Source organism: Amphiura filiformis, chromosome 4 (genome assembly GCF_039555335.1).
Source record: "Amphiura filiformis chromosome 4, Afil_fr2py, whole genome shotgun sequence".
Taxonomy (NCBI): domain Eukaryota; kingdom Metazoa; phylum Echinodermata; class Ophiuroidea; order Amphilepidida; family Amphiuridae; genus Amphiura; species Amphiura filiformis.
In genome coordinates this window covers 24,830,149-24,855,205 of record NC_092631.1, presented here as the reverse complement: position 1 = coordinate 24,855,205, position 25,057 = coordinate 24,830,149, and positions in this window count along the sequence as shown.

Here is a 25,057-nt window from a genome sequence, read left to right as displayed (position 1 = left end):
ACCCTAACATGGAATTCAAGACTTTTTGGTAGTCAATTGAAAAATTCCAACTTATTTGTGTAATTTTAGATACCCTCTATAGAGGCGATGGAATTCAGATTTTTTTGGTAAGTCAATTGAAAATTCCAACTTTTTTTGATAATTTTAAAAACCCTCTATATCCCTCCATGGAATTCCAGACTTTTTTGCTAGTCAATTGAAAAATTCCAACATTTTATTTGGGTATCTTTAGAAACCCTCTATAGAGGGCAATGGAATTCCAGATTTTTTTTGGTAAGTCAATTGAAAATTCCAACTTTTTTTTGACAATTTTAAAAACCCTCTATACCCTCCATGGATTTCCAGATTTTACATGCACTAAACAGGGCCGGAAATCCAGGTTTCTTCCTCAAGTATGCTTTGGAATTCCAGACATTTTAGAAAAAAAAAATTTTGCCCTCTATAGGGGGGGTGCATGTTTTATCTGGAATAGCCCAATAAGGCCTAGGGTTTGCATTACATGTTTTTGGAAACTACAAGTAACAATATATCTTCATACTGAATACAAAATGAACTCTTGGAAGGAAGGTTATGTCTAGTTATTAGATCTAGAAATTAGATTTTATATACATGATTTACTCTCATATTTTTCCCAAATTGAGTCAAATTCAACCTGATTTTAGTCAAATCTGGGTCAAATTTTGACTAAAAGCATGTGAGATCTTATTTTAGGTTTCTAATCATGTCAGTCAACTAGACCAATTTTAGAGTGCTGAAAATTTGGTTAAAGCATGCCTCCTTTATTCTCTACCTCGCCTTAAGAATTTTCCCAGTTCTAGACAGTAGGCCTATATTGTTTGACGTTGATGAAAAGAACTAGGCTAACCATTTTAGCAGAAAATCACAGCTGAAAACAGTGAAAACACATTGTTTGTTGTATGCAAAAAAGGTTGGTCTATTCTCTGGCTCCTAAAATATGTTGTTTGATGTGATCATTTATCAAAACATAACATTATTTTCAATTCTAGACCTTTGCAATACCATCATATATCACACCGTTAATATATTTGTTTGGTAATTTTAACTTTCCTTTATACAATTTTTTCATCTTTTTCTGCCTTTTGTGGTAAAAGAAAGAGAGCATACATAACATTACATAAATGATAGGAAGCAGTGGGCATGCTGGTTAAGGTCTTTGCCTTTGGTGCAAAATCTCCACTGGACCAAACAGAACTCAAATCAACATCCGGATATTTTCCCTTCATGTACCTTGCCATATTTTTACAGCTATCTTCTCTTTAGATGTTTACTGATGTATGTAGAGTGTGGCCTTCAACGTGCAAAATTGGGAAGGCTATTTAGCATAATAAAGGGTTAGTTCCCGATACACCGTGGAGCAAGGAAACTGGTTGTTTGCATAAATCCTTTTCTATCGCATTGTGTATAAATGATATGTCATGTCCAATTGTATTGGCTCATGGTGGACGGGGAGATATAAATTGGGTGATGATGTCACAGCTCATTAGAGTGTCTATGGTAACTTGTTGTAATGGTCGGCTACACTTGCCCGTCCTGTCCGAAATGCCCCCACCTCAGCAACCCTTTTCACTTGACCTGGTTGATGTTTGTCAACGTTATTCAGCTGTTAAAGGATGTGCTTAAAAACAAGAACAAATGGGTCATCTTCTTTGAATTTTCTTCATCCATCTATGTAACTGGACCATAATGAAGCAAATGTAAGTTGGTTAGTATGAAGGAAATAGGCTAGCTATACTCAACAGAGAGGCCTATGCTTGTCTAACACCTATTACATGTACTCAACAGGGAGACTTACGCTTGTCTAACACCAATTACATGTTTCATATAGGCCAAAAGAAGTAGGTTTAGATGGAGGTTGCATTTTCCTATACAGCTTACACAGGGAGTATTATATTTGCTGTTTGACATGATAGACACCTAATTACATGTACGCAACAGGGAGACTTACGCTTGTCTAACACCAATTACATGTTTCATTTAGGCCAAAAGAAGTAGGTTTAGATGGAGGTTGCATGTTCCTATACAGCTTACACAAGGGAGTATATATTTGCTGTTTGACATGATCAACTCATGAAGGAGAGATGCTTCAGACAGATTTTTAAAGACCACTTATTGCAATTTTAATGGTCTGTGTCATCTCAATTGACAAATTCTATTAGTGTTAAAGGTGTTAGCTTTAGGGTATTTTCACCTTATATAGGCTTATAAGGTGGTGAGTAGTCTACCTCATAGTATTCATACTTCTATCAATTCAGAACGAGAACTGCTCCCATCCATGTGCTGAAGACACAAGACCATTGGGCCATCTTAGATAATGCGAGTGAGGGAAAACATATACTCTAATTGAAGACAGAATAAAAAAGACTAGTTTGCGTATGACGTCCTGTCAACCAGACCCAAAATGCTGTACTGTGCAGGTCAGCAACCAATTCGTCGCTCGCAAGACAAAATGAGATCAGATCAGTTTCATAATCTATGTATAAAGCTCTACATTCTGACAAACTTTCAAGACATGCATGTCATTAATTAATTCCGTTTTTTAAAGTTGCAAATCTTTTAAAAACTAGATTGTCTCAGCAGCAGGGGACATTAGGCTGTCATGTGCATCTAGGTGTAGAGGCTTATCCTCTTATTCCCACTTGAGCATTCTCAAGTACACTTAAAGTGTTTTGGTCTCCTGGTCAAGTCAGTTTTAATTTAGGGGTTGTTGTTATGTTGTTATAGCAACAAGCTCAGTTTTTCTGTCCAGTCAGCTGTCACTTTAGTGGTGTGCAGCCATTCAGGTCTCCGTCTTATTTTTTAATTCCTTTGTTATGTCCATAGTTCTCCTAGTGATGCACTTGCAATTGTTCCTTCGATCTTGATGGACCAAAAAATCCCACCCACCCTCCCAAAAGCTGGAAGGGTGATTCAGTAACTAAATATGGTTAAAGATACTCCAATAAAATGGTATGTCCAAATATGCTGCTTTATGCTTTAAAATAGAGGCTTTGTATGGAATTTCTTGAAATCTTGAAGAATATCATCAGCAGATTGTCTCCACTTTCTACTGCGTTTTATAGAAGGGGAATGAATGCTTTGTATGGAGTTTCTTCAAAACCTGAAGAATCTCGTCAGTAGATTGTCTCCACTTTCTACTGCGTTTTATGGTATTGGTTGGTTTTATTGGGCTATTGGTTGCTTTGTATGGAGTTTCTTCAAAACCTGAAGAATCTCGTCAGTAGATTGTCTCCACTTTCTACTGCGTTTTATAGTGGGCTATTGGTTGCCTTCATGCTTTCCTCCCTTTCTACTGCGTTTTTATACCAGGGTTATAAATGCTTTGTTGCTTATTTGGAGTATCTTTATTTACTTGGTTGTCAATACCAGTGGATTATATATCAGTAAATGGTTTAAGCATTGATGCCGTATCTTGCTGAATACAAAATGTTCGTTTGCTAGTGTTGGCATTGTTTATTCTTTTGGAGATTTCTAATTATTTAATTGCGGTTAAAAATGCTGTTTTCCAATCCAATCCTCTGTTTGATCCAAAGATGTATCTGTTTAAGATATGCTTAAGATTTGCTTAAGATGAAATTTGGTTAAATGTGATTCAGAAGTCAACTTTTGTTTGTCCAGCCTGTATGGTTGGCTTGTACACATTTTTCCAATAATTTGTGTATTTATTGATTTATATGAAGATGATAAATAATTCCAAATGCTTGCTGCAATTAATCATCTCAATGTATATAATTTGTTTAATTGATATGAAATCTGTTATTATCTCAATATAGTCTTAATTTCTATGAGATTGTGAAATTATTATAAATAAGCTTATGTGTATTAAATGGTCCTCATGATCGTGGGGGCAATGCGGAGTCTATTCTTTGCGTTGTTGTGCTTTCCTGCTGTCTCGAGACAATTGAGTATTATCACTTATTAGGTTTGGCGTATCTCACTCAATGGAATTATTGTGTACAACAATCCCCTTGTTTGGACGACTTAGTGGCGTATCAGTGACATACGCCACTATGTCGTAACAGTCTATAAACGTAAATATGTGACATACACCACTGTTTTGGTATATCGCGGCTGTGTAGCCAGTATGGATATAATTTGACATACTGGCGTATAAGTTTAAAGACTAATTACAATTAATTGGTGAATGACGGCAATGTATTTTATACATTCAATGTAACTTAAATATTTATATTTTCACATCCATTCAAGAAAAGGGGACATTTTAATCGAGGCAATGTATGACAAACGGTTAAAAGTTGCAAAAACTTCAGATACAATTATCTCAAAATGGCCATTTTCGTGATACGCCACTATGTCTTGCGAGCGACGAACTACATCGCGCCTTTGCCTAGCCGCAGTATGTGGCCCTCACAGACTTAGCGAGCATGTAGCATGAGCATCCGAGTGCGTAGCACGAGGCGTTCAACCGAAGCGCTTTAGTGCGATGCAACCTCTCTGGATAGTATGATAAAAGCAACAGAGCCCGTAAGTAGTGCTAACCTTTGCCCTGACATCCGTCGCAAACAAGTTCAGTCTTAAATACACATTTCAAATGATTATTCCTCAATCTTCATGCACAGTTTTAAAATAGACCTTTTCTACACAAACAAGATGGCCGCTCATGCTGTGGCAGCCATCTTAGATATGCATCAGGGAAGGGATACTTAGTAATTATTCCCATTTATTGGTTGTGCTTAGGCAGTTATAATAGATAAAGCTTTCCTTGAACATTTTTAAAGCTAATGATGCTTTAAAAATAAAATAGATCACCCTATCCCAATCAGAGCATGCACTTTATCAACCGTTGGGTTCCCCAATCAAAACAGTCTAATGTTACTTCACACGAAGTGACACTTTCATTTATTTTTTGACAACATGTTTACAGGGCATACTCCTATTAAAAGATCAGGCATTACCGCAAGAAAAATTGTATATGGCTGCTTTCAAAAGTAATCCAAAACAAGTTTTGTTGAAGGATATTTTCATCTTGTTTATAATAGAATGGGATATGCTTCTGCAGCTGCATGTATTTTGTTTAGAATAATGTCCCTGTTGCCATGTTTAGTACTTTCTGACGTTCGGTGAATTTTAAGAAAGTGGTTTTTCACCAACAAATTCACATTAGTTGAGTGAAAAGTAATATGATTCTCTTGAAACAAATTTATTAAGATCATTCATACTCATAGTTCTATTAGGTAGAAAAAGGTTCTTTTTCAGATCCAAAACCGATACTCACTCAAAAATATTTAAATTCCTGGGAATTTTGAACATTCTGGTGTTTCTAGATGCTGGTAGAAATGGCAACACTGCCTGGTTTTGATGATGTAGCTAAAATACCTGGTTGCCATTTATTTATGAATTGGTTATAGTTTGTCTAGTTTCTATGACCCCTCGTCTTTATTCATGATATTGTAGCCTCTGCTCTTCCGCGTTTCTATTAGCATCTAGAAACACCAGAGTGATCAGCATTCCTAGATCCTGATATAGGAATTAAAATATTTTTGACTGCGTATCAGTTCTGGATAGGAAGAAGAACCTTTTCCAGGCCCATAGTCAGGATTTAGGGGGTGGGGTGACAGGCTCAAAAGTGCACATTTTTGGAAAAAAAATATTAAAAAATGGGCCAGTTTCAATTTTTGACAGAAAGAAGTGGACCTTTTGTGAATTTTGTCCTTCAAATAAGGGCTGATTTTCAGTTGTTTTACAGAAAAAAGTGGACTTATTTATTTGGATTGGCATGGTGGTGCACCATACCCTCACACCCTTGCTCAGTGGGACTTTTTTCTACTTAACATATGGTTCTGTTTCAAGAGGTACACAAATTAGATAATCCAACTTTTGCATGCAGTTCAGATAATCCAACGTCTTGAAATATTTGTCAAAATAAGATTCATATTTTGTTTACTTCTCCTTTAAGTGAATTTGGATTCTGAACATGCATACACTCAGGTGAAAAACAGAATGTTCTGACATCATTTTGTATGCTACCAGTCAGACTCTGTCTGTAATGTGACAGATAGGGGTATCATAGGAACATTTTCATAAACACAAACTGGATATTTGATACAAGATACATCAGAATAAAGAATACCATGTAATGAGCCAATTGAGTTTGTCTTCCACCTGTGGAGTGTCATTGTGATTTTTGCTCCTGTTTTGGTTTGAGATGCAGAAATGTTCATTTGAATTAATATATAATAACTGTGTTTGTAATTTGTAGTTTATCCAACCCCATCCCCCATGTCAACAACAAATATACGCCACTGGTAATGACAAATAAATAATGTGGAACTATGGTTGTTTATTGGAACATCCTCATTTAAGTTTCACATGTGCTAGTTTGCATTAAATGTTTTCCAAAAATGAGCGATGCTTTCCTCAAGAATACCAAACATGTTTATACTGCATTGACATGGTTCATCTCAAGAACCACTGAATCAATTATAGGACATTTGAATGCATCTTCATACATATTCCAAAAATGGTCAGAAAAACTTACGGAATTTTGGTAGAATTTCAGTCATCAGTAATTTCTTGTCACCAAGCCAAGGGTTAACTCTCCTGCGAGTCTATGCTCTATATTATGTGCACTATATCGTGTCCACGATCTTGTCCTGAGGTCCTAGCTTAGCTAATCTTCAGACAACAGTCCATTAAATTTCTATGCTACCCTAAAGGTAACTGATGATCATCATTTATTGCTCATGGTCTGTTTATACATTGCACTACAACAATGTCTGCTCATTCTGATATTTTCTTGTTCGTATTTCAAAAAGTTTTCATGGAAATAAACCACTGAAACTTTGCATGTTTGTAGTCATCTTAATGCATTTTCAATGTAGTCTTCATATAGGATCAGAGAAAATTTAAAATTCTTCGATTTAAAAAAAAAAATTTCATAAATTTTGTTGGGTGCGTCGTCTGCTATTTGTATCAGGACAGAGAGGGATATTTTTACAAAGTAGGACAGTGTGTGTATTTCCCAGGACACTAATAATTTGTTTACATCTTGTATATAATATATAGGTCCGGTTTGATACTATTACATGTATTAATTACTTTATCTTTGCTATTGTCTGATCTTTTATTTGCTCTGTTTTTGTGAGTTATTTTTAGCAAAATGCGGTTGAAAATACATGTATTGGTAATTGCATTGTTGTCTTTAATTTAAGGATTACAAATAGTCCCTACTCACCCTTGCTATTAAAATAAGACAACACAAACAAAATCTTAAGATAACAGTGATCATCTTATGAGAGTATTACTGTTATTTTGCAATATGCATTGAAAGAGTTTGCATAACTTTTTTTGCCAGAGAAGTTTTCTTTCTCCATTTATTACAGTGACAATAAATCAAGAAAAACATGTGACTTTTTAGTTTATCAAGTTGCTCTTTAATTAATCCTTTTCACTTTCAAAGTGACTTTTCAAAATGAAATGTTAGAAAGGTGTACCTGTAGCTATGTGCATTAAATGCTTTGTAACAGTAAATTTCCGCAAGGCAGGGACCAACAAAATTCGCATTCACTTTTTTTCTTTCCTGTTGACTGTGTTCCTTTCTTTTTGACTTGTTCCACTCATTTTTTAACCCTAAACCACACTATTGCGCATACAATTGTAAAAAATAAATCAAAAGCAAGTTTTGATTTTTGTTTGTTTGTCTGATTTTTAAGTGATATTTGTATATACCGTAGAATTTTGTGTGCAAGCATAATGTCCCTAAATGAGAGTCTTTTTGACACAAGTTAAACATCACAAGATTGGTCTGACAATAATACATGTTTGTACAGATGCCTGTATCAGTAATACAGTTGCTGTTGCTCAAATTCCAAATAATATTTTTGTGGAGGATGTCTGCCTTTTGTCTCTTTCATCAAAAAAAAGTTCATTTAGGCAACAGAAAAAAACCCCTGTTATATGGATGAACGGAAGCTAACGGACCAGGCTTTTTTTGGGGAATTACCCAAAAACATCACCAAAATCAGTAAATATTTGCAATTTGGGAAGATACAAAAAAAATTTTGTTCCTGAAATTGTTGAAATTTGGGTCGGTATTCATTTGTACAGGAAAATTGTTTCCCAATTTGTTCAAAATCTGGGTCGGTCAGGTCCGTAGAACAGGGTTTTCTTTTTTCGTCGCATTAGGGCTTGTGAGTGATCAATACTAACATTGGTGTGAATATAGCATTTTGATAACATTTCCCCATCATGACTTGGAGTGACTGTGTTAAATGTTTAAAACAGGATTCCAAGGTTTTGTAACTTTTTGTTGAAATATTCAAATAGTAGTCACTATTACTACAGGGAGTATACATTTTCAAATATATTGTGCATTTATTTTAGCAAATGCAAGTCCCGGATTCTTTGAGTCCCTACCATAAGAGCCTATGAAAGGTGATAATGATACCAAATTCGGATGTAAGAAGTGGCAAGAACAAGCATCAATGTCGCTGCGCATTTTGCATTTTATATAACTTGTTTGATCATCGATATGTCTGATACAACATAGATATGTTTGATGTGAGCATGTAAGCATGGGTAGTAAAATAAGACGGTGGAAATGAGTGTGGTTTGGTTAGTGACTTAAAGCTAAATCGTGTGCCGTGAATGGGAAAGTGGAATTAGAACATGATTTGAATATGAACCGGTGAAAAATAGGTTGGATTGCCGTATTCCAATTCTGAAAAAGGGGGGAAGAGGTTTGATAATATTTAAAGAAAGCTTCGTTTTGGAATCCTAGTGTTGCATTCAAGTAATAAACATAGAAAATTATCGCTAATTTGTTGATACCATGTTAATTTCAAAGTTTCAGTGCTTTTAAAGATAACAACAAATAGATTGTTAGCTTTGAAAATGTTAAAACTACCCTGCTTCAAAAAAATGGTGCATTCCAGGAAAACATTGATAAAGTCACAGATGACCTATTTTTCACAGCTTTTATTTTTAGCAGCATTCATGTAAGTTCATGTGCACATGATATTTTTGTAATTTGGCTTTCTTTTCGATGTAATCCAAGGTCTTTTGTGTACAGTGACTTCATTTCATAGTCTGATAGTTACAACCAACTTCTTTGTACACCACATTTCGCCATAATACATTCTAGAAAGCGCTTGCTGTTAGAATAAGAAAAATTTTAATGCTAATTTATTGCACATTCTAGGGAAGCGTGGTTACCTTTTTAAAATAACCGAGTGAGAGGGTTTTCAAGAAAATATTTTTCCTGTCAAAACTGAAGCATCCTCTGTATAAAAGAAAATATGAATATTAACTGCACATCATATATAACGATTCGTGATACCCAATTGTGGCACATTTGATGTCGTTTAAGAAGCAGAGAATTTTATTTCAATTTTATATCGCGCAAAAATATTTTTTAATTGAGCAAGAATAAGGATAGAAAAACGTTGAAAATCCTATGTGAATATTACATTAGACCCAACCAAAGATTACTGTTTCGTTTTTATGGTAATATAATCTTTTATTTCCTGAAAAAACATTTTGGGTCTAATGTCGAATATTCACATACTTGATCAAAACATCGAACGTGTATGCAAGAAAATGGTATGTTTTCCTCTATAGTATTTTACTGACCATGGAAATGTACTGAGACACAAGCACGCACGTCAAAATCGATATAATGTATTGTCCATATAGACGCCCAGTTATCATGTTTATTGTTGGATTTTTTTTGTATAAAACACGCAGTTAACAATAATTGAGCGCTAATGATACACATAAATGTTTTTAGGCAAATAAAATTCCAAAATATGTACGTTTTCTGCCTTTGCTTGTCACGTGGTAGGCCTATGTTGAAGTTGCGATTATATCTTCAAATAAGTTTCAAATGAATTCCAACAAGACAAGTGGCCGAGTGGTCTAAGGCGCTTGGTTCATAGTGTGTCCAAAGCAGTCCGCCGCCCGTGAGTTCGAACCCGCCTCCCGCCTAAACTTTAATGAAGTAAAATTAAAATTTTACTTTAAAAAAATTTCATATTGGGGAAATGTGACTGGCAGAATTTATGTATGGCATGGAGTGGTGTGACTTCTTTGCTACTGTGTATTTTTTGAATAATTTACATAATGCTTTACTGACATATCATAACTGGAAGGTTTTACAAAAGTAGGCCTATGCAGAAAATTCTGAATCATTAATTTTTGATAACAATAATTAATTTACCCCTTGCATGGTTCCGCCATATGGGTAGAGCCTCAAACTGGTACTAGACATAAAAGAAGAAATTACGTCACTTTACACAACGTTATATGACTTGATGACCATGCAACGAGTGGATAATATGCTGTCCCAACCCTAATCTACTAGCCTTTGCATGCTCTAATAGAAAACCTAGCACAGATTTTGTCACAACCAGTGTTCGAAATAAGCCAACATATTTAAGGACCATTAAATCAAAATCAACAGGTCCTCATCAATTTTCAAATGTTTTCAAATTTCAACGTTACACTGGTCTGCATTTTGTGACACTTTGTAAGCTGACTGAGGTGACAAACTTTAATAGGTTCTATGGGTCTGGCGTATCACTAGACCCTGCAAGTGATTTTCACTGGCCCTGAAATCAAAATCAAAAATCAAGCAGGCCCCATCAAGTTTCACTGGTCTGAACTAAAAAACAAATTAAAAAAAAAAAAGTTTTAATGTTACACTGGTCCATATTTTGTGACACTTTGTAAGCTGACTGTGATGACAACTTTAATGGGTCCTATAGGCCTGGTGTATCCCTGGGCCCCGCAAGTGCTTTTCACTGGCCCTGAAATCAAAATCAACAGGCCCTTGTAAATTTTCACGGACCTGAAGTTTTAATGTTACACTGGTCCACATTTTGTGACACTTTGTAAGCTAACTGTGGTGACAAACTTTAATGGGTCCTACAGGTCTTGTGTATCACTGGGCCCCGCAAGTGATTTTCACTGGCCTTGAAATCAAAATCAACAGGCCCTCATCAATTTTCACAGGCCCAAACTTAGATTGTAAAATTTTAAATATTGTTATACTGGTCCACTTTTTGTGACACTTTGCAAACTGACTGGGGTGACAAACTTTAATTGGTCCTATAGGCCTGGTGTGTCACTGGGCCCCCGCAAGTGATATTAACTGGCTTTTGGCCTGAGGCCTACCCAGTCCAAACAATGGAGTACTATCAAACCGAACCCTTGTGAAAACCCTTATCTTAGCCTTCGCTCTAATACAAACCCTAAAACCTAAACCTAGTACTAAAGCAAAAGGGTGACAAATTTTGTACAACCCTTACCAAATTTCCGGAAAGTGTAGTGGGCAGTTCCGGTCTGCTCTAGCTCCATCATCAATAAATATGGTCAGCTGATTTATAAACAAGTGTTGAGACCAGGATAAATTTGCTTCCTTGCGGTATGTCTTGCTTTAATGTTCTCCTCACAGAGGCACACTAGGATCTACAACATGCTAATCTATCAAGGCACAGTTCCTTTACCCCAATACATGTGTACATTCATTGAATGACCGTTGAAAATTTGGGTACAAAAACTCATACTCTGTAACTTGAGGTCAAATTTGCACTACAATTGTTTAATTGAGGTTATTGAACTATGCCATTGGGATGAGGCCACTGTGGTCCATAGTGACAAGGAGGAGGAGGAGGAGAATCAAGATGAATGGAAATCTAAATTAAGCCTGTAAGGGCGGACAAAATAGAGGTCAGTTTTCTTAAACTTATTGCGCTGTCAATCTTTGACTCCCAAAGGGATATCTATACCTGAGAATATTAAACACTGCCCTCTAGGAGTCCGGGAGGCAAAGAAGGTAAATAAAGTAAATTGGCCGCGTGTGAAAACATTTCATCTGTGGTTTCGTTATTGTCAGGTACTGCAGCCATCAGTATGTGATCTCCCCAGACGTTTTAGTTCTTTATCACGATGTCCGATCCTATTATGCTTCTAGCTCATCTTATCTCTGGATTTGTTATTCCTCATAGAAGTCTTGTCCTAAGTTTAGTACATAAAGGTGTGTGAATTCCCAGTGTGTGTTCACTGAATCTTCTTGTGGGTATGCTTATAGCCTGTAGAAATACTTTACTTAGGACTGCAAATCAGTACTAGTGTCCCAGTTTATTATTAAGGTTTTTGATTTAAAATAACTCTTTCTAAATCATCTTTATGAAGTTGGTGACCACTGGCCCTATTCAGAGCTATTATACATGTAGGAACTGTGCTCAGATTAAAGCAATAATGTGCAATTTCCATAAAGAATAGATTCTTGTTTGTTTTCTACAAAATGTTAGTCACTGATCACATTATGTTCAATTTTTATTTTGAGCCGAGCAAATGAGGTAAAACAAAGGAAATTGCTTTTTCATTCCAGTGCCTTGTACAATATATTTTATATTGCCAATGTGTGTATTAACACAGCTAGGACATGTAAATAAAGATGAATAATGATATACTCACAGTATATATGTCATTTTATTTACGCATGCACAAGGCGTTTTAGCCATCACTCGATCGGTGAATATTGTGAATAAAACCGGGATCCCGGGTTTATTATAAAAACTTAATTTTTACTGTAATTAAAGCTCTTCAAACTTAGCAATGGTATTTTAGTGTACCATTGGGCATTATAGTGCAAAAAGTAGAAATTCAAGAAAAATTGAGGGCATCACTATGGAGCAAATCACACATTATATGGCTTAAAGGCAATAGTTAGATATTGCACATTAATTTTTGCTGAACCATGAAATGGTATCAGCCTATAAGAGTGTTTGTTACTAGGTTACTAACTAACCTTTTGGTCTGAAATGGACATATCTTTAAATGCCACGAAGGTATGAACCCCCCGAGTGATGTCAAATGAAAGAGGAAGGAATGAAGAATATAATAAAAATATTTCCACGTCAGAGGTCATCTAAGGGGTCACAGGGGTCAAAAAAGGTAATTTTAACCGAAAATGCTCCAATTGAGCTGTAATCTATATTGTTTAGAATATTTTAATATTCATTTAAGGTCATTAAGGGGTCATAAAGACAAAAGACAAAATGCACCCCACCCAAAACAAAAAAAGAAAAAAAATGCAAAACATTATGGGACCTTTGGAGGAGGAGCGAGTCAAGGAGTTCTATCAATGACAAAATTGATCCTGCCCGGCCACTAAAATGAATGAGTGCTATACTCAGAACATGAAGGCCTATATTGAGAGGGTTTTTATATCTGTAAACCATTCAGCATGTTCAGTGTCAGTGAGATGATTTTATTTTACATCTGATGTCACACAATGGCACAGCAGGAAATGAAAATGAAAAGTGATAGTGCCTGATGCATGATGGGATATTGTGTAATGATGATGGTATTATAGGTCTGAGACATGATCATGACAAAGTTCATTGCACTATTTATTTATTTTTACCCCCTTATCATCAAATGTTCATTCATTTCATCTTATTGTGGATTGAAAGAGATGTCAGTGTTTTCAGAGTTCATGGATACACTTACCATATGTGACCGTACAGCACGAATGAGCCGTAAATTCCCTAAATTGTATTCTGAGTTACAGTGTAAAATGTGCATGACAGTCGTATTCATCGGTATCTCTAGCTGGCACGACATCTATCTCATTTTGATAGTCAAACACCAATCAATAATCCTATTGTTGAAGAGGATAATAAGCTTCTACCTTAGATGGCTATAGAATTTGTAATAGCTCTGGTCTTTGTTTGTGTTGGCTAAATCCTGTTCAAGTGGTGGGTTACCAGGCATTGTATTTTGTATAGGTATGTATAACCAACAATTAACAATGAGAGAACTTTCTTGAACCTCGTTGACTTGGGAATGATTTGAAATGACTGCCAATTACTGTTTGATATTTATTGCCAGCAATGTGGAAAAAGAGACACATGTAGACACGAAAAAAGCTATCATTTTGTTGAAGGAGCAAAGTTCATCAAACCATAACCTCACTTCTGGATATCGTTTGAAGTCAAATAATATACCATTTTAAAGCTTGTGATGTATATTTTCTAAACACGAAATAAAACAAAATTGACCGGGGGAGGAATTTACGCCTCATTTGCCATGACCGGTCACATATTGTCTGTAATAAACCCCCTGGGCATGCAATTTTTACGAAAAGAAGTAGGTATTTAGAAGCAAAGTTTCAGTAAAAGAAGTAAAAAAGTATCGTCCACATCTGGTTAGTTCTGGGTTCAAATCTAATATGATGGCGCCAACGTAGCCACATAATCACACAGTAAATTCTATGAAATTACATTTGTAATTACATTTTAAGCAAGAATGTGATTGTTTACTTGGTGAAATTCTACAATAATTTGGCAATAAACTGGATGGAAATTTAAGTTAGAATATGGTTTGCAATTTAGCGGTTGTGACAACCAGCACTGATGCCAGTTTTAAGCATAGTCACATGTAGCTCTTGGCCAGAGCCCTCGGTGTACCCTTTAAGAAGATCCAGTGATCCACGAGTAAAATAAGCAAGTGAAGAAAATGTATAGTAAAACATGATATCACTACCAGTACTAAGCATGCTAAGGCAAAACTACATTTAGTCACCAACACATCTGTGCTCAGAAGTAACAGACCACTGCACTATCCCTTGCGAAGGCAAGGCACGCTGACGAAAGCGAGCCAGTGGCTCACCAACATCACAACATCACCACACTGCAGGAAAGACCACTGATGACCCCACCCCACTAACCGCGAAAGTCCACTAGCCGACGCGCCTGCCGGTCTTTACTAGTGTGTGGTCAGAGGGGATATGGCATGGTTTTTCAGTTTTTCTTCTATTGGGTGGAAAATAGGTCGGCTTTGGAGCAAAGCTAAGTCACATGATGGCATGAACATTTATGCATTATCTTGGTCACTTTGTCATTGAAAATATGCAAGGGGTGTTTATTACAGACAATGTGGCTTGATGAAATCACAAGTAATAAAAAAATTAATTAATTCTATAGATTGATAAATTTGTTCTGTGCAGTATAATAGCTTATTTGTCATATTGCACCTTTATTCCTTCACTTAAGGGGGTAGTACACCCCTCGATAAATTTGTGTCTATTTTTGCATTTTTCTCAAAAACTAATAACACACTGGTAACAAAAGTTATGTTTATTATAGGGGCAAGGAATCCAATTTCAGTGACCCAAGACAAGCGGTTTGTTATTTATGATAAGAAATAAGGTACCGCTAGGATGTACCTCATTTCCTATCATATATGCTGAACCGCTTGTCTTGAGTTACTGAAATTTCAGTGTAGTAATTGGATCCCTTGCCCCAATAATATACCTAACTTTTGTTACCAGTGTGTTATTATTTTTTGAGAAAAATGCAAAAATAGTCACAAATTTACCACAGGGGTGTAGTACCCCCTTAACATTCATTGGGGTAAGAATAGATATAATTTCAAGATTCCAAAAATTTTAAATCTTATTTTTCCTCATGTAGGCTAAATTGACATATCATTTTTCAAGCTAGTGGGTAGAAAAATATGCAAATTACTCCAAGGTAGGCTACATCACTTTTTCTTTCAAACCTATTGCATTGTTACTTGAAAAGTTGCCAATAAAGTGCTCTTTTCAAAAGCCATAGTGTGGATATGCATCTGTGTAAGAGGTGGATGTTTACATCTTATGCAATGTTGTTCAATTTTATCAAAAGCCATAGTGTGGATATGCATCTGTGTAAGAGGTGGATGTTTACATCTTATGCAATGTTGTTCAATTTTATCAAAAGCCATAGTGTGGATATGCATCTGTGTAAGAGGTGGATGTTTACATCTTATGCAATGTTGTTCAATTTTATCAAAAGCCATAGTGTGCATATGCATCTGTGTAAGAGGTGGATGTTTACATCTTATGCAATGTTGTTCAATTTGATCAAAAGCCATAGTGTGGATATGCATCTGTGTAAGAGGTGGATGTTTACATCTTATGCAATGTTGTCAAATTTTCGTCGTCTGCTATCAATACTGAAAAGGTGCTCTTCTCAATCTAAGTGGTTGTCTGAGCAATTTGTGTTATAGCCTAAATCCTTTTCATACCCACAATATAGTGATAATGTAGAGGTATCGGATAACACAAGAATCCCACACAAATTGTGCCAGATTCTTTAGGCCGTCGGCTAATACTCATTTCTCTCACTAAATCTCTATTGGTATAGCGTTTTCTAGAATGGAGTCTATATCATAGGGCTGCTAGCTTAGCCTGACAGTCAAGATATTAACAATTTAAAGATATACGTAGTGATTTTGCTGCATGAGAAGATCACATATAAAACGAGTATTCTTTTTCGCATTTGGAATGTAGAAATCTCCCCCAAAAAAAAACCTTGCATGCAAAAAAAGTTGACTTCACACTCTAACAATTAGGGAGCTATTTTTGTGGACTCCTTTGTTAATGTTACTTATAATTTGGATATTCTTGGACATTTCTACCCTATTTTATCCTGAAAAGTGGAAATTTTCTTCAGAGGGACTCTTTTTTAAAGGTGGGAGAACACACAAAGCTTGATTAAAAGAGCATTTTGTGATCCACAGCATCAATCCCCCCCCTCCCCACTTTTCTCTGTGCAGATTATTTTGTTTAACAAAAATATTGTCAAATTTGAATTACGTTCTGGTACACTAGAACGAAATTACAACACATTGTCTATGAAACAGTGTAATACACATTATCATGGATAACTCGTAAATGCAAAATCGGAATCAATTGAAATTTGGGGAATACAATTTTTTTTGTGTGGATATCTACTGAAAAATGTCATAAAAAGAGGATGCTAGGATCACAAAATACTCAAGAGGATGTGCAGTATAGTCCAAGTTGAATTCAGTAACGTTCGAAGAGCAAGGCATGATGGGAAAATGATGCACTATGGGAGCTCAGAATAATAAACACTAGGATCTACAACATGCTCATCTATCAGGGGCACAGTTCTTTAACCCCAATACATGTGTACATTCATTGAATGACCTTTAAAATTTTGTACAAAAACTCATACTCTGCAACTTGAGGTCAAATTTTGCACTATGATTATGTAATTGAGGTTATTGGACTATGCCATTGGGATGAGGCTATTGTGGTCCATAGTGAAAGTGGAAAAGGAAGACATGATGTCTGAGTTCATGAGTACTATTTTGTTACCACAATCTAACATGCCCTCATGACTCCTGTCATGAATGCGTATTTGCCAACTCCTTCATATGTGGGATTCCATGTTAAAAATAGGCAATGGTAATGTTCCCTACATTTTCCTCTTTTATATAATTTTATTTTCGACTGCATCCATTTTCACACTTGAGCACTTCGGAACAAGTCATATTGCAGTTACTGTCCGTTTTCCTATACACAATACACAGTGCTCTTTCCCATTGACGCGTGACCTTTACAAATAGCCCTACATTAACAGTATGGGGATATGACTAGTTAACGTCGCTGTGTGAAAAATAACCGGCCAATATTAAAAGTACTCTTCTAAAGTTCTAGAAAATATAGTTTTTAACATGTCCTAAATTTTTAGCTAATTTAGATGTTTGGAAATATTCGTACTTTGGTGTTTTAGTTAATGTTATAGGTAATAGTACATTGCCTAGTTAACGTCGCTGTGTGAAAAATAACCGGCCAATATTAAAAGTACTCTTCTAAAATTCTAGACAATATAGTTTTGTAACATGTCCTAAATTTTTAGCTAATTTAGGTGTTTGGAGAGGGTCGTACTTTTGTGTTTTAGGAAGGACATGTAAGCGACAGATAACACTACAAATATGAAGAAATTATTTCCAAACCGTGTTAAGTCAAAAATCATTATGTTGCTCATTTTCAAGAATGCTGGTTTACAAAAAGCACGCCATTGTCTGATTTCGTGAACAAAGCCACACATAACATTGTTTCCTTTCATTTCCTTTATAATCGGTTACCCAACTGAAGCTATGAATACCAGCTTTATTGCGATATCGCACATGAAAACAGTCACTTGTGCACAACCAGAGAAGATCCGATTTAATCAGTTGAGCTGTTTCAATGAGTGTTATCTTGGTTTAATAGCTTTTAATGGGGTTAAGTCCTGCAAAGGTCGAGATGAATTCTACTGTAGACATGACTGCATCATGTGCAGAATTACAAATGCAGAAGCACATTTCTGCTATAAGTCTGTATATGAAAGCCGAAGTCTTGTTTAAGTGACGATGGTGTCATACATTCATGTTGATATTATAAGCTCCCAGTAAATAAGTGTGCTGATGGAATGAGCCCAACATCACAAGAGAAGCTCATTGACCCAAAGGTGGTGAGTAAAGTAGTTGGGGGCACCTATATGAAAAGCTGTATTTCTAGAATTTTTGACTCACTGAAATACTACGGTCTTTTAGCACATTTGTTAGGTATTTCATACTGTATTTAAAATATCTCAATAGTTTTGTGCAGTCCGGGTTGGCAGCCCAGTGGTGATGATCATAAAAATCCCATAGGAAAATTGCCGAAAAATGTCTTGTGCCCCCCAGACCCGGTGCCCCCCTCCAATCATGGTCGGTGCCCCCCAATGTGATGACCCACGCTACGCCACTGGGGCAGCCTTTCAATTTTAACTTTTACTAAGAATCTATGACATGTACTAAACATGTTTGCCAGGCTGTAAATATACATGTATGTCATATTCCGATTCCTAAAATTTCAACTTGATCTCATGCCTTTGAGTAGCCCTATTTTTGAAACGGAAGTAACAGAAATGTTAGCACCCAGTTTAAACATTGATTGTAACATGACTCAGACCAGACTTGTAATGGCAAGTAGGTAATATAATATTCTTGCATATTTGTCTATTATTTTGAGAATCACTAACAAGTAGATACCAGTCCACAGACACGTCTTTTGTTTTCAAAGTATCTACTGTCGCATACTTATAAAAAAAGTTAACCTGTCCAGTGCGCATACAAATTACAAGCTATAAATTAAAAGGAGAAACCCAAAAATTAATAAACAGTGTAAGAATTAGTTCTTTTATCACCATATTTTAAATCAGCATGATATATGGATCCAAATGAGTACAAACATGCCTAGTATTGGTTCATTGGTTGAGGAGATATGTATCTTAATTTCTAGTACCATCAGTACATTGGAGCAATAGCCACATTTCAGGCTAGAGCACATACAAAAATGTGTATAGATAAGTGGGTGATGTATAGGCTTGGAGCAAACCTGCAGACAGACTCAAAGAAAACAGTTTAGAAATGGGGTATTCCTGTTGAAATCCATACACCCCCTGCCTTAATTGGAAGACATTACCTTCATCTTCCACATAGGGAATAGAGATTTCAAATTGAGTCACTAGAGATTTCAAATTGAGTCACTGATTCAGGTTACTCCAGTTGAAATTCACACTCCCTGTGTGGGAGATTAAGGTAATGTCTTCTATAGGGGTGTATGGATTTCAACAGGAATAGCCCAATAGGGTTCAGGTGTGAACCTAATGAATGTGCATGTTATTTTGCATGCAGCACAAGGGATATTTCATGTAGGTGTATATCTGGAAACGAGGACACATACTGAAATATACAATGATAAACGAGGACACCCAGCAACTGAGGATGTCCACTGTTCTTCTCTCCCTACTAACATATTGCAAGCAACATACAAAATGTAAAAAGACCATGTCTTGTTTGCCTGTGTTAAGCCATGTCTCAGTTGGAGAGTAAAAGTCAAGTGGGTCGACAGTAGGAGCTTAACTTTGGGTGTGCGCAGGCCCGTACACAGGAGTTTTTTGAGGGTGCTGATTTTGAAAAGTGGACCTTTTTTCCCAAGGGGGGGGGGCAATTATGTGAAAAGTGGACTTTTTCCCACAATGTGGACTTTTTCAAACCAAAACAACGAAAAAGGCAGATTTTTTTTTGCTTGCTGTGCTTGCAAATTTTTTGGGACTTACATTATACTTTTGTAAATTTGTGGGTGGGTGTGTGTTTTTTCCTCTGTGTGTATTATGTTGTATATGAAATGTTATTGTAAAATGTTTTCTGCCTTATCAAAAATGTAACATTATTATGTTTTCTGAAATGGTATATGAAGTGTTATAGATTTCCCATTCATTTCTCTTGACAATTTTTCATTTGCTCATTAAAAAAAAATTTCATCAACATAATTATTATCTTTCTAGCAAATACCATTTGAAGAGCATGATAATTGGGGTTTAGAATGTGAATGGGGATTGGTTTTTTAAAAGATTTCATATTCCTTCTTGAAGCTTCTTGAAATTATGTTCAACAGCTATTTTAAAAATATATGGGTTTGTGTGTCATGCCAATACCACTTTATAATTTGGAGGGTGATGAAGTACATACATTAACCAGGGTCATGGATCCCAGGGATATTGACCCCTCCTCCCTAGGATAGGGTCCAAATGAGACTGAAAGTGACATACCAAGCAGTAGCAATATGTATAGGAGCCATGACTTAGCTTTGTGCAACAGGAAAGCTATGGTTTTATATCTATATAGGTGTCTGTTGGAAAATGGAGTGAAATTAAAAACCAATTTCCTCTGTCTGACCACAGATGAGCAACTGTTTCCTCTATTTTACATCACAGTATATAATGGGCTGTTCCAGTTGAAATACATGCACCCTATGGAAGACAGGGGTTTGAATTTCAAATGGGGTTACCTGAATGTAGTAATGGGCGACTCCATTGAAAGGTACACTGCACTCCCTATGTGGGAGATTACGATTATTAAGGTATTAATGTATTCCATAGGGGTGTAAATTTCAAATGGAATAGCCAAATATATAGGGTTCTTATCAAAATGCTCAAATATTTGAAAAATTGTTGAAAGCTTCATAAAAATGGTTATCTAACGTAAAGAATATTAGTATTACACTCTCCAAAGTATTCCCAGCAAACACAAAACGTTTTCGACATCATTCGCAAAAGGTTATAAAAGGTTGTCAGAAAAGCGTTTAAATGTCGGGTTATATAAAGGGTATATTAAGAGTATAAAGCGTTTTCATAACCTTAAAAAGCATTTGTTGATAATCTACTGCTCAGCAAACAAAAATGTTTTACAGAAAACGTTTAAATGTCGGATTATATAAAGGGTATAAAAACGTTTTAATAACATTCCAAAAACATTCTTGAAAACTTGATACAAAACATTCTAAACAGAATGTTATTTTGGGAGTTGAAAAAATATTTTGCGATAAATGTTTGCCCAAAATATTTTTAAAAACGTTTTAAAAACGTTTTCATGACCTTTATATAACCCGACATTTAAATGTTATTAAAAGGTTTTGAAAAAACATTTTAAGAACATTTCTGTGTTAGCTGGGTTCAAATATTTTAACATAATGTTATTTAAGTATTGACACAATATTTGGCAGAAATGTTTGCAAAAATAGTTTACAATAACATTTTTTGAAAACATTAAAAAATATTGCTGTAGTGTGTTTTCATACAAAACGTTTTAAAACGTTATCATGACCTTTATACAACCCGACATTTTAATGTTATTAAAACGCTTTTACCTAAACCAAAAGCCAAAATATAACTTATTTAAAATGTTTTTAAAACGTTTTTGTGTTTGCTGGGTTTCCAGCCTCCTCAACAATACTGTTCAAAAAACTGTAGGCCACTCTGTAAGCAAGTCAGGGAAAAAATAATGTTGAATTGTGTTTTTATTTTGACACCTACATCAAAATTGGATCTTCAAGGCAAATGTGTGAATAAATAGTACTGCAGTATAGATGAATAGGTACATGCACAAAATTATCTCCTCACCATGCAAAGTGCGACAGGAATCAAAACAAACCCGGCTCATTAATGCATTTCATTCATCCAGCGTCGCAACCTTGAACACATATGAAGACGACAAATGGCGCTTTGGGGGCAATCTTTGAGACGATCCCGTGAGATAGATTGAGGAAGTGTTCAGTGATATCTTTGGTAGTATTTGGCAGGAAACGGAGAGGCTTTTACAGCTTGATGTAGTATATCGTTATATTGTATGTGAGGATGTGAAATATAGAGAATGATGAGGGATTCTTCAATTACTAGCCGTATTTCAGTATTTTAAACACTAGAAAAAAGAATGGTGTTATTAAGATCTGTAACAAAATCCGAGCACGTGTATGATGATTGTAAAATGTATGCAAGCTGAATTCTTTATAAGTATTTTAAAGGAAGAGGTTTTGCTTCAATTGAATTGCTGGCCCTTTATCTAAAGTACTCATACCGTAGAATTCCGTCTAGAAGCCTTTTATCCTCTAAACGAGGTTTTTTTTTAACGAAAGATATGAAAGGCCAATACCCTTCTCAAAAACATTGCAATAGATTGGTCTTACAAATATACATGTTTGTACAGCTGCCTTTATCAGTAATATAGTTGTTCAAACTCCAAATAACGTTTTTGTTGAGAGTGTCTGCCTCTTGTCTCTTGTGTCAAAAAAACCTCGTTTAGAGGCATATATATGCTTGTAGACGGAATTTTACGGTATATGGTAACCGTATACAGGGATGTGCCAGTCTAATACGTTGCTTTTTTGCAAGAAACCCTAAACATTAATCTTGATTTGAGAAAAAAATCCCTAAACATAAGTCCTGATTTCAAAAAAGTGGTTAAAAACTGTTGTATGTTTTTTATGTAAAAACAAATCCCTAAATATGAGTCCTGTTTTGAATTTTTTTAAATAATTATATAAGATGGAATAATCTCAACAATTTGTCAAGCAACTTGCGGTGTAAATATTGCCAAATTTAACGCTAACCCTCCAAGTGGTTTTTCGCTATCGGAAAGGAAAGAAGGAACAAAAAAGAAGAGAAGATGAACAAAGAAGTTGCTTGGTACCCCCGGGTTTTGACTCCTAGACCCCTCGTGTGCCAAGTAGTGCATCGCCAACCAATAGTAACAGGTGTTTTGCTAGAAAGGACCAATGAAAACGTGCATTTATATGACTTGGGGTGATTGCGTCATCCCATTACCCATTACGTGGGATGCATGCATGCCCAGTAGTTTTGCTTTGTTAGACCGTTAGATTTGTCATGGTTAGGGCTAATGGAAAATATAATTCCTTTATTTTCATGCTCTAAGGACACGGTATATAGTCAAAAGTCATGACTTATTGCTAAAGTTGCGCATACAACTATTATATACTGCGCCAATAAAGTAACCTTATAGTTGGGAAAATAGTCACAATTTCAAAACTGAACAATATTGGGGTAAATTTGTTTTTTTAATAGATGCACTATTTAATTCTGCAAATTATGACACCACATTGAATCCAATGTGATCTCAAGAAGTAAAGTTACAAGCAATTGACTAGACGAAGGTTCAGTTTTAAAAGTGACAAACTGGCCTATACAAGGCCCAAAAAGATTCCAACAAGCGAAACAAAGAGACAACACAGTTTCTTCAATGAAGCGTTATTTAAAGCAGTTTTTAGTTCAGTTTTTGCTTCTCTGAACTTTTCAGAACTTTCATTTTATTTGTCAGTTCTTTTGTTTCAGTTTTCTTTTGTTCCTTTTGTTTTAAATTAAAGCCAAACGCATAAATTAACCATTCACCACTCTCAAATCAGATGTCTAGTCTGTGGAGTTTTGAATTGGCCAGTTTGTTACTTTTAAAACTGGACATTCGTCTAATCAAATGCTTGTAACTTTGCTTCTTGAAGTCACATTGGATTCAACGTGGTGTCATAATGTGCAGGATTAGATAGTGCATCTATTAAAAAAACAAATTTACCCCAATATTGTTCAGTTTGGAAATTGTGATTATTTTTCCAAGTGTAAGGATACTTTATTGGCGCAGTATAGTTGACTTTAATGGTGCACATGCTAGGTATTTCTGTGTGCTGTCAGCTCAAACAAGAAAATGCATTAGATTTGCAATTTACCAACTGTTCTTGTGTCCTTGGACTTGGTTATACCAAACAAAATTGAAACAAAACAGTAAAATCACAACAACATATCACAATATATTTACTATGATATCTATAAAACATCACAAATGTCTTGTTTTGATGTTTGTCTATATTGATTTGTATGTTCTAGATGACACTTTATATCTTCAGTTATCAGTTAGTAGACTTTAGAAACATAGTTTATTGCCTACTTTAATTCAAGAGGAATGGCAGCCTTGGCAGGAACCATATTTATCCAATTTTAGCGATTTCTCTAAAAACATCATACACGTATGCTTCAGTGTCTCATTTTCAATAAGATCAATGCCCGGGATCAATGTATTAAAATGAGTCAATGAAGTCAAAAAGTACATTACCATAGGTTTCCATAGGTCTTGTGGTTCTTGTGTTAAGGCCAATAATACATCAAAGCAAAAGTTTGGGTTATTTCCTCCTCCCGAAAAAAAATCATGCACGGGGGTAGAAATTTCAGCCCTTATTTATAGCAAGCTTTGAAATCTCCTTTATAGAACCTATACACTTTCTCTTGTGTGTCAGCTTTATTTGTCTCAATAAGCATGATAAGGTCATCTTTGCTCTTTGCAAAAACTGTGATTTTCTAGATTTTCTGATTTAGCGAATCTCTGTAGTGCTTTTAAGATGAAGTAGAAATTGTCCATGAAACTTTGTGCACTTGTGTACTAAATCAATGTTGATATGGTTTCACAACAACTCATAACCTGCTTTGAAAATTAAGTATAGTGTCTTTTCAGAGAGCATCATAAATTTATTGCACTAAATAAGTTCAATGGAGGCAAATCCTGGTATGGTACTTTTAGGCTCTTCTCCATCAGGGATTGGAAGGCAAACACTATCAGGTACTGATCCCCATCGTCCCCATGGTAATGGTATATACCCATCTCCACCAGGAATTGGTATAGCTCTTTTTGAGATGCTGTTATCTCATCTGATCTCATCTCATTTCAAAGTGTATTTCTGCATCTGAAAGCTGCTTTCTTTTTCATAAGAATTTGGATTTAGATTAAGTTGAATTGGTAATTTTTGCAGCATTGATTTTTCATACATTAAGAATAAAACATGTAAGCAGACAATTTCAAGATCATTGAAATAATGTTAAAAATGTTGCCTTATTTGACGGTAATCTTTTCAAAT